The sequence below is a fragment of the Drosophila serrata genome, unplaced genomic scaffold, assembly GCF_035046125.1.
Source record: "Drosophila serrata isolate PLE 108 unplaced genomic scaffold, ASM3504612v1 contig_141, whole genome shotgun sequence".
Classification (NCBI taxonomy): Eukaryota; Metazoa; Arthropoda; class Insecta; order Diptera; family Drosophilidae; genus Drosophila; species Drosophila serrata.
Genome location: NW_028257039.1, coordinates 39599 through 50315, shown reverse-complemented (window position 1 = coordinate 50315; position 10717 = coordinate 39599). Strand labels below are relative to the sequence as shown.

The 10717-nt window shown below is 37.1% G+C and overlaps 1 long non-coding RNA gene across 1 annotated transcript; it reads right to left on the bottom strand.

Moving 5' to 3' along the window:
- Positions 1-3165: 3165 nt before the first annotated feature.
- On the bottom strand, positions 3166-4448 carry LOC147644598 (uncharacterized). The gene is made up of 3 exons (XR_015270218.1): positions 4225-4448; positions 3847-4147; positions 3166-3785 (listed from the first exon to the last, which is right to left on the bottom strand). It is a non-coding gene; the product is annotated as an uncharacterized LOC147644598 (long non-coding RNA).
- Between the last annotated feature and the right edge of the window lie 6269 nt (positions 4449-10717).

The window sequence follows — 10717 nt, the reverse complement described above, 5'->3', positions numbered from 1 at the left end:
GTCAAGATATCACTCGTATGAGTTAGAAACCTTAGCGGTCGTAAACTCCATTAAACATTTTCGACATTATTTGTTGGGCAGGAACTTTACAGTTTTTACCGACTGTAACTCATTGAAGGCGTCAAGAGATAAGCAAGATTTGACTCCTAGAGTACAGCGATGGTGGGCCTTTTTGCAGTCATTTACATTTGATATTCAATATAGAGAAGGGAAAAGAATGGCACATGTTAACTTTTTATCAGAAACCCTATCGCACCAGGGTACTTTGCTGTAAAAGAAGTTGAAGAGAAGAGAGTTAACTTGGCTGAAATTTCAAGTAATTGGCTAATTGCTGAACAACGTCGAGACTCAGACATAGCCGAAATTGTAAACAAATTAAAAGACTTTTCTCTTGCTGAAGATATTGCGAAAACTTATGAACTAAGGGCAGAAATTCTCCACCGAAAAATTCAGAGTAATGGCAGAACCCTTTGTTTACCGGTGGTGCCGCGTGCTTTTAGATGGTCCGTCATAAACCAAGTCCATGAGTCAATTATGCATTTAGGCTTTGAAAAGACACTTGATAAAGTTTACGATTTTTATTGGCTTAATAATATTCAAAATACATTAAGAAATTTGTAGAGAATTGCATCACTTGCAAAATGTCGAAATCACGTTCAGGAAAAATTCAAGCTGAACTGCATCCAATCCCAAAAGTAAATATTCCTTGGCATACTAACCACATCGACATAACAGGGAAATTAAGTGGTAAAAGTGACCAGAAGGAGTATATTATTGTTCAAGTTGACGCGTTTGCCAAGTATGTCTATCTTAGTCATACTCTTAAACTAGACAGTGACAGTTGCATAGAAGCTGTAAAGTCCGCTGTTTCGTTGTTTGGAGTACCAAACCGAATAATAGCCGACCAGGGAAGGTGTTTTACAGGAGCAAAGTTTAGTCAATTTTGTTCTGATCAGAAAATAAATTTGCATTTGATTACCACCGGTACTAGTCGAGCTAATGGCCAAGTCAAATGAGCACGTTGAACAATCTTGTCTTGGCAGGATGTGCTAGGAGAGGTGCAGTTAGCAATTAATTGTACAACTAACCGAGTGACGAAGGCAAGACCTCTAGAAATGTTATTGGGAAAAGTATCAAGGCCGAAGTTAACCTGTCAAACGTGAGAGCGCAAGCTGAAAAGAATGTTGTATCTACAGAAGTGTATGATAAAGAACAGTTTGATAAAAGTAAGGCGAAAGTACGTAGACACAATGTTGCAGATTTTGTTTTACTAAAAAAACGAGCAAAGGCATCAAACCAAGTTGAGTCAAAAATTCAAGGGGCCTTTCGAAATAACAGAGGTATTAGAGGGTGACAGGTACGTTTTAAAGTCATTAACCAGTAAACGAACTTATAAGTATGCGCATGAAGATTTAAGAAAGTTACCAGAAGGGAAAGTACCCGATGAGCTGAATGTGTTTGATGACTATAATAATGAAAATAATGAGAATATTGAGAATGTTGAACATGTTGAAGTTATTGACGAAAGAGAAGTGCCCCAATAAGGGTGGCAAAGATATGTTGTACTGCTGGCCAAAGGAAATGGCAGAGTACTTGGATGGTGTAATGTAAGCACAAAAATGAAATGTTTGAAAAGAGAATGTAAAGAGACAGTATCGTGGCCTGAGTGGACGATAATGAGATAATGTAATATTAATGTAAGCACAAGTGCAAAATAAGCTGATGTTTGTTTTGATCATGGCGTGTGGTGCATTAGATATTTGGAATATTGAATTGAGTTAAAGAATTGGATTAAAGAAAAAGAAAAGAAGAAGTCTGTATGTGTGAACATGAAACATAATTTTTAAAGACCTGAAGTATTAAAGAAACCCAAACAGAATGGTAATGTTTATGCTAAAGTTTGTTTTAAGAAAGTTTGATACTATTTTGATAAGTTGACATTAGTTAAGAAAGGTAAATAGGATTACTTGAAAAATATTTGTTTAAATTAAAGAAAAGGGGGCAAAAGAGAAACGTTCAGTTACTTATACACGAGGTCGTTTTAGAGTCAGTATGGCCGTGTCGGCAAATGGATATACCATTCGTATACCAGCGTATGCAAAATGCTAGTTCCTGGAAAGTTTGTCTTACGCGGAACTTTGGCATCCTTGGTTCTCTTCTTCGATTGGTCCTCTTAGTTCGTTGTGGCGCGACACACCTGCGCTGTCGCGTCGCTGTCGCCGTGTGTGGTTCGAAGGCAGTTCTTAGGCAAAACGATCGGGTCGTCAGCGATCGTCAGCCAGGAAAGTAGAAACTCACTCCGCTCGAAAATGGAACGCGACCACGAATCGACATATATGTATATATTCTTGATCAGGATCAACAGCCGAGTCGATCTGGCCATGTACGTCTGTCCGTTTCTACGCAAACTAGTCTTTCAGTTTTGAAGCTACATATGTAAATGAATCTTTGTAGTTACTTACAAAAAAAATTATAAAATTTTCAGTTTTCAACAGAATTTAATGAAATTTGACATATATGTAGCTATTATATATTAATCTAGAATTTTTTGTCAAATTATATAAAAAATGACTACTATATCATCGTTTGATATAGAGGAAAAATGCAAAACTGTGAATGTTAAACTGTAAATATAATATGAATTGGTTAATAAAATGAAAGCAAGAATTACTGCATTGTTTTTTAACATAATTTATATTGCATTAATTGTTGATCGAATTTCAATCTGCAAGGGTATATAATCTTCGGAGTGCCGAAGTTAGCTTCCTTTCTTGTTTTCTTATAATTTTCCGACCGTTCCTATGGCAGCTATATGAGATAGTTTGCTTCCTTTTTTGTTTTCTTAAATTTTTCCGACCGTTCCTATAGCAGCTATATGAGGTAGTCGCCCGATCCGGCCCATTTCGAAATATATATATATGTACGTGAGAGAGTATATAGAAGACTAACAGCGAAGTTTTATTTAGACAGCTTAAAAACAGAGACTAGTTTGCGTAGAAACGGGCAAACGGACATGGCTAGATCGACTTTACTGTTGATGCTCGGATGTGTCGGAGATGACTCCTTCACTGGTTTTCAAAGTTCTGATTGAAATTATAATACCCTACAAGGGTATAACTTCTTGACTGGACTCTAACTTTCTCTGTAAATAAATCAAAAACTAAATTTTATTGTAAATAACATATTAGTTTATTACTTAATTTTGAATCTTTCCTTTTTGTCGGTATCGGGTTTCGGTTCTGCTCAACCCTCCCCAACTCTCTTTAATATGTTGTAGGCGGATTATGAAATAAAAAATAAAATTGAATTAGAACGCTTAAAAAGATTAACAATTTTTTTAATTAATTAAGTTAGTATATTTTCTGTTAACAGCTGTTATTTAATAGTAACCAACATTTTTTTTTACTTTTAAGTTTTATAATCTTATGGCATTTTATTTCAAAGGCCACGACTTAAACATATCCAATTTAGGAAGATTTTCAAGCTACATTACAAAACTATTTATTTAATAGCTTGTTCGGCATTGCTCGATTATTGGTATTAAAACTTTTCCAGCCCCAACGAAAAGTTTTAATGTTTGTAAGTACTTCATTAATATGCTCAGCACTTTATTAATATGGTAGCTTGAATAGTATTAAATGCCAGAGGAGTGTGCCAGTAAAAACTCCACATGTTGGTCAATCCATGTTCAGGTTTTTTCTTGTCGTTAAGCCTCTTATTTCATATATTTATTAGTTGAATTAACTTCCCATTTCCGCACATGAGTAATGGAGTTTCGGTCGTTGCTGTATTGAATAAAGATGTACATCTACCGAATAATTATTTCAAAAATATCATGAAACTTACATGAGGCAGCGGTAACATTTGTTTATGCCGAAAAACGTGCAAGGTAACAGGCAGGGAAATTTAGTCTTTGGAGCACTGGAACATTTGACAGTCTTGCTTTTGCTATAAGGAGACGACACATTTTTGGCGTTTCGTTTTCCATACCGAGAATTAAGAAAAAATCGTTCGTTTCGTGGAACAATTATAAGGCGTCTGGATTTAGAGGTTCCCGTGCTAGCCGCGGTTCCTGATGGATAAGTACTGCTTGAACGACCAAAACGACTACCTATAAAAAAGGCCGGGCGTTTTTGTAAATCCATTCCTAGAAACAAATAACATTTAAATACTTTAAATTATTATAATTTATGTGTTCTATATCTGAAACTAAGTAAAACAAACCGTTGTTTTTATCGATATTAGATATTGTATATGATGAATCTCTTGGAATTGCAATTACACTTTCCAACAGCATTAAACACATTGGAATTAGTATTATGCTAGTATAAAATTGTGGCAGCTGTGTCAGAAAATGCTGCGATATCCACATCTTTGGGCGTACTGAAAATTATTCTGCAAAAATGTTAAATATAAAGTAATTATACTGAAGTAAATAAAATTGTACCAATGGAATACTATAAAAATCAGCATCAACTAGAAAATCGCAAATTAGGTCTGTCTAAATGGTCAGACATATGGCTTTAATTTAAGCTATTTTAAATTATCAAATTAAACCCTCATACATAGAAATTCGGTATGCAGTTGTTTTATATGCTGTTGATCACGTAATATATATTAATATAAGTGTACGTTTTTTTTAAAATATATTTATATATTTAAAAATATATATTTCTTTTAATTTTTCGTTTTGGTTTTAAATAGCTCTCTAACGAGCTCCTTTGTGTGAAGCTATCTATTAATGATAGCTCCATTTTTTTTAGCTGTTCCTGCAAACCATTACAAGCCATTGTCGGAACTTTCTATTTATTGGAACCACCTTTCCGCTATTTAGATGGTTTCCAGTAGACTTTTGGATAGAGACAGTCCTAGGTGATTTTAATATCCCTGGTGGTCCCTGGTGATATTTGGTAGTCAAATAATTCCATTCCAATATTCTCCATACATCTACACAACATGACTTTATCGCTGGCTTGATCGACATTTTGCTGTCTCAAGTCAACCATGTGCAAAATTCCTTACAGCTCTTGCTTAATATTTGTTTCGTCTCTCATCCTGCAAGAGTCAGTTTAGCCAGGGTGGCGCCTGTGACGCAACCCGAAGATCCGTATCATCCTACTTTCGATGTGACACTTGATATTGGGTCTGACTTACAATATATCTGCCCGTCATGCCAAAAAAGTGCTCTGACTCTGACTCTGACTTTGAACGACTGAATCAATTAATTTACAGCGCTTGATATTTAAGAAATTCTACCCAAGCCTTTAACGTAAACATAAACAGTCACAGCGCATTGATACAAACAAAAGACCCAGCTCAATATTGTAAGCAAAGATTGGTGGCTGATGCAATGAGAGCATAATTTTCGAAATTATTCAGTGTCGCCGAGGCTTCATACAGAATTGTAAACAACTTAGATTTCAGTCTTAAACGAATATCCATTGTGAGCAGAATAAAAATCTTGTGAAATAAAAACCCAAATAGTTTTATTTAAACGAGAAACTTGTTAATATATATGAGTTTAATTGGTCCGATCTATATATACATGTGTACTGACATGGCAGTTGCGTGGATATTTTTTATAACACCATGAATTCATTTTATACTGAATGTGTTCCGTTATACTATCCGCCAATCTCGAATAAACCGCCATGGTTCAGCCTACTAAAAAATATAAAATCTAGGCTGTATGCTTATTTTAAATTCACCGTTTATCAATCTGCCCTTTCATCTTATTTATCAGCTCGGTCAAACCTTACCGTACTGAACGCGCAGTGTTATAAAAACTATTTAACTCGTTGTAGGGCCCAGTTCTCACAAGACTCAAAACAGTTTTATAATTTTGTTAACACTAAACGTAAGCCTAAAACAAATCCTTCCTCGCTTTAATTTGAAAGTTCTACCTCAAATAATGATCAGGCAATAGATGATTTAATTTCGCAGTTTTTTCAAACAACTTATTTAAACTTTTCGAATTTACACCAGACTTATTCCTACGCCATACCCCAATCAAACTTAATTTTCTGTCCTAGCCTAAACGAAAGCTCTCTTCTTTTAGATTTTCATCGTGTCAAGCCAGTTTATTCGCCAGGTCCCGACGGAATTCCTGGCTGTGTGCTTAGGTATTGTGCCGACGCTCTGTGCTATCTCCTTCTAAAATTGTTAACCTAGAACCCTAGAAACCTCCCAGTTTTTCATTATTTGTAAGGAATCGTTTATTAGTCCTCTCCACAAAAAAGGTAGCAAATTGGATGCCAGCAATTATAGAGGAATCTCTAAGTTGTCGGCCTTCCCTACACTATTCGAAAACATAATTACTCTTCACTGGCAGCACCTTTGTAGATCAGTTATTTCCAGAGCTCGCAAATAACTGTCGACCGTTTCTCGTTGTCTGCAAATAAGTGTCTTTTCCTGACACTTTACGAAAAAACTCAGAGAGCAACCGAAATAAGAGTGCTTAAATGAGCTCGCTCGCGCTCAGAGCGAAACCGTTTTTTTTAATTCTGTTTTGTTCTGGTTGTTCCAAGACCGTTTTGTCGTGTTCAGTGAAGCAAAAAGTCTTTTGCATATGTATTGGTATACACTCACACGCATAGGCAAGCAAGTCGTTAAGCGTCTGTATTGCGATCGTGAATTGAGTGTGTGTGAGTAAATGCAAAGACCGTTTGCGTTGAGTTTTTCGGTCAAATAACTTATTTCTCTATGTCAATATGGTTTTAATAAGCGAAGATCAACAACAACAAATCTTTTGGAGCTCTCTTTCTATATTATTAAGAGCTTCTATAATAATTTTCAGACAGATGTAATTTTTACTGATTTCAGTAAAGCAGTAAACCATTCTCTCCTCGTAAGAAAACTCGATTTAATGGGTCTTCCAAGTGATCTTCTTAATTGGATCTCAAGTTATCTGAATGGCAAGACGCAAAAGGTCATTTTTATACCCTTGCAGGGTATTATAATTTCAGTCAGAAGTTTGCAACGCAGTGAAGGAGGCACCTCCGACTATATAAAGTATATATATTCTTGATCAGGATCAACAGCCGAGTCGATCTAGCCATGTCCGTCTGTCCGTCTGTCCTTCTGTCCGTCTGTCCGTCTGTCCGTTTCTACGCAAACTAGTCTCTCAGTTTTGAAGCTATCTGAATGAAACTTTGTAGCTAGTCTTCTATATACTCTCACTCGTATATATGTCGGAACGGGCCGGATCGGACGACTATATCATATAGCTGCCATAGGAATGATCGGATAATTTTTACAAAAAAATTTTTAACTTTTTCAGTTTTCAATAGAATTGGATCAAATTTGAGATATAGCCATTCTACTGTACTCTACAATTTTGCATAAAATTTTATGAAAATCGGACTACTATATCATATAGCTCCCATAGGAACGATCGAGAAATTAATACAATTAAATTTATAACCTTTTCAGTTTTCAACTGATTTTCATCAAATTTTAGGTATAGGCATTTTATATTAGTCTTACATTTTGTGTCAAATTTCATGAAAATCGGACTATTATATCATATAGGTGCCATACAAACGATCGTTTGATGTAGAGGAAAAATGCAAATCTTTGAATGTAAAACTGAAAATATAATATATATAGGTGAATACAATGAAAGCAGGTATTACTTCATTGTTTTTTAACACAAATATATATCATTTATATTGTATGGTTTTTTATTCATAGAAGTTCTATCTGCAAGGGTATATAAACTTCGGCGTGCCGAAGTTAGCTTCCTTTCTTGTTAAGAATAATTTATCTAATGCTCTAAGGGTTACATATGGCGTCACTCAAGGAAGCCATTTGGGACCCTTATTGCTTACATTATTTATAAATGACCCACAGTCTTGACTAACTCCAGAGTGCTTATGTATGCTGATGACGTCAAGCTTTTCGTGCAATACAAGGACGTCGCCTGCCAGTCGGATTTACAAAACGATCTCAATTTACGTACTTCGTTCCTAAGCTTGCTACTTACACGCTGAACTGCTGCTCGTTGGAAAGAATTAATTCAGTTGATGATTTTGGCGTCCGCTTGGACCCAAAACTTGACTTTATTGATCATATTAAGTCTATAGTGAATAGAGCCAGGGGTGTGCTTCAATGATCCCTATGTTAATAAAGCCTTATATACCTCTTTAGTTCGTCCTATCTCAGCCTCTCAGTTTCGCGCCTACTTATACTTAACCCAACCGGCACGTGCCTAGTTTCATACGGGTCACTTGTATGTACTGGGCGTAATGCATCAACGTCAAGAATAAAAGAAACGTTTTAAGCCACCCAAAGAAAGTAAAGAAAATATGGATATGTAAATTTTTCCGATTTTCTCCAGGCTGCACTGCCATCTGATTTCAAGCGAACCGAACCCCCTCTAAAGGAAACCTTCTCAATTAGCAGAATTCGCAAAGTTGGTTCTAATTTCACCTTTCCATTATAAACTATTATTTGGATCACCATTCCAAAATATATATATATTTTTTTTTATATTATTGTATCCCTACTCCCACCCTGCTTATCAACCTAAATATAATTTATTAAAGCAGTGATTAGTCGTTAAGTATCGAAAGTTTAGGAATAGTATCTCGAAACGGGAATAATAAATTTTAATTTTTAACGATTTAGTTTGACCTCTGAAAAGCAAGTGTTTTTATGTATGCTCTTTAAATTTAGCATTTAAAATATCTTTACCCATACAGGAAGCTAACGGAAGGCACGCAGAAGTTTGTATACCCTTGTAGATTGCAAATCAATTTTTTAAGTTAATACAATATAAGTTGTAAGGATGTTAATCACGGGCCAGGTTAAATTCAAAGTCGGACCAGGGTCCTCCACAGAAACATTTCTTTGTTTGCGAGGACTGTCAGGATAGTTGGCCAAATGGCCTAAATTAAGGTTGGGATAGGATAAGAAGGTGGGAAAGGGTTGATCCGTAAAGGATCCTTCATGGCATCCAGCTGACCAGGATCGGCCTTGTCACCGGTTCGTACCGACCCGTTTCCAGCCGACAACCGTGCGTGAGTTGACTCGACGTCACAGCCTCCGTCACTTGTTGGCGTGCACCTCGATCTGGGAGAAATGACTCGTTCGGGTTGGGTTGAGATAGTCCCGGTTCCGGGCACCGGCCGCTCCAAAACCCTACTAGGGTGCTGGCAGGAGCCTCCCCGATCTCGTGAGACGGTTTCGGATACGTCGTATTCCATGTAGCTGACGTGGAATTTTACTCCCGAGGCACGTCTGTACCTTGCATGCACTAGGTGGACTGATTGTATGTGTTGAGAATCTGAAGACAAAGCGACAGCATCTAGTGAATGAGTAAAGCTTCTGTTTGTGGTGAGAATACTTACTGATTTTATTAATGAAACTTAACGGGGTTTATAGCTAACAATGGATTGACAAAAATGCATATGTTAACATAAATAATGTGTAAGAACTAATGTGGGTTACGGTGTCTTATTACATGGAACTAAGAACATTGCCCCACTCCACTTGCTCATGTCAGCAGAATATACATACGTACTTGACCTGGTAATTGAAACTTAATTTTATGAGAAAAACATATTGCTGCGATTGAAGAGTTATTACATAACATATTGTTGTTTTTGATTATTATCGCTTAAATTTACTGGCGCGACTTAATAAAGGCCACCTTGTAAAAAGCTAGTCGGAGTAGAGGCTACCCACACAGCTGCATCGATTGTGCCTGACCCGAGCTGTGTGTATGCCTACCGGCAGCCAATATCATGACCAGGCGTTGCCTACATACGCCTTGGTCCGAATTTTCATCATTTACCAACGGCCAGGCGTTGCCAACACCCGCGTACGGCCATCATCTCCGCCGGTCTCAGCACACCTGCACCATCATCATCATCGCAGCCAGCCAGGCGCAGCACGCTAACACGAACATCATCATCACCATCATCATTAGCCGGGCGCAACACACTTGTGCACGCAGACCACGAACTTAATAGTTGTTTGTTTTTTACCTGGAAACCCTATAGAATGGAGTGTTCTTACAAGAAGAGGGTGATTAACCTAGTCGAAAGCTTTACTAAAGTCCGTGTAGATCACATCGGCTTAAAGGTTACGTTGGAAGCCTCTAATAACAAATGAGGTACTTTCCAAAAAACTAGTTGTTGTTGATTTTCGCCTCATAGAACCATGCTGACATGGTGAAAAGCCGATCTGCCTAAGTGTTGCAAGTGGCGAATAATTACATTCTCGACGAGTTCAGTGATTGCAGGGGGGGGGGGGACACAGAGCTTCGGCACAATACCTTACCTGGTGAATATATTGGCTTAACACATTGAAGATCTAAAATAAATACCTTTATCTCTGACTTGAAGTGGTAGAGGGAGAATAAGTTATTTTAAAATACTCCGCAATAAGATCGGCGATGGCCGGGCAGAGTTTAAGGTGGTGTCTTAATATGTAAGCGAGGAGGGCTATAAATTTGGTTTACGCTTAAAGTTAATGCGGTCAATTAGAGACCAACGGATAGGTTACCGGAACACTTAACGAAAAGAAAGAGTTCATGGCACTGTACAAAATGTCCACAGGGGTTGCCATGTCAGATCACGTGTACAGATCGGACCAATGAAATTCGGATATTAAAGTACCTCGCTTCTGGTAGTCAGCTTTTCAAAAGCAGCGGACTTTAAAAGCTTTTGGATTAGGATTAATTTCTATGATAATACCCGTATCGATAGTCACT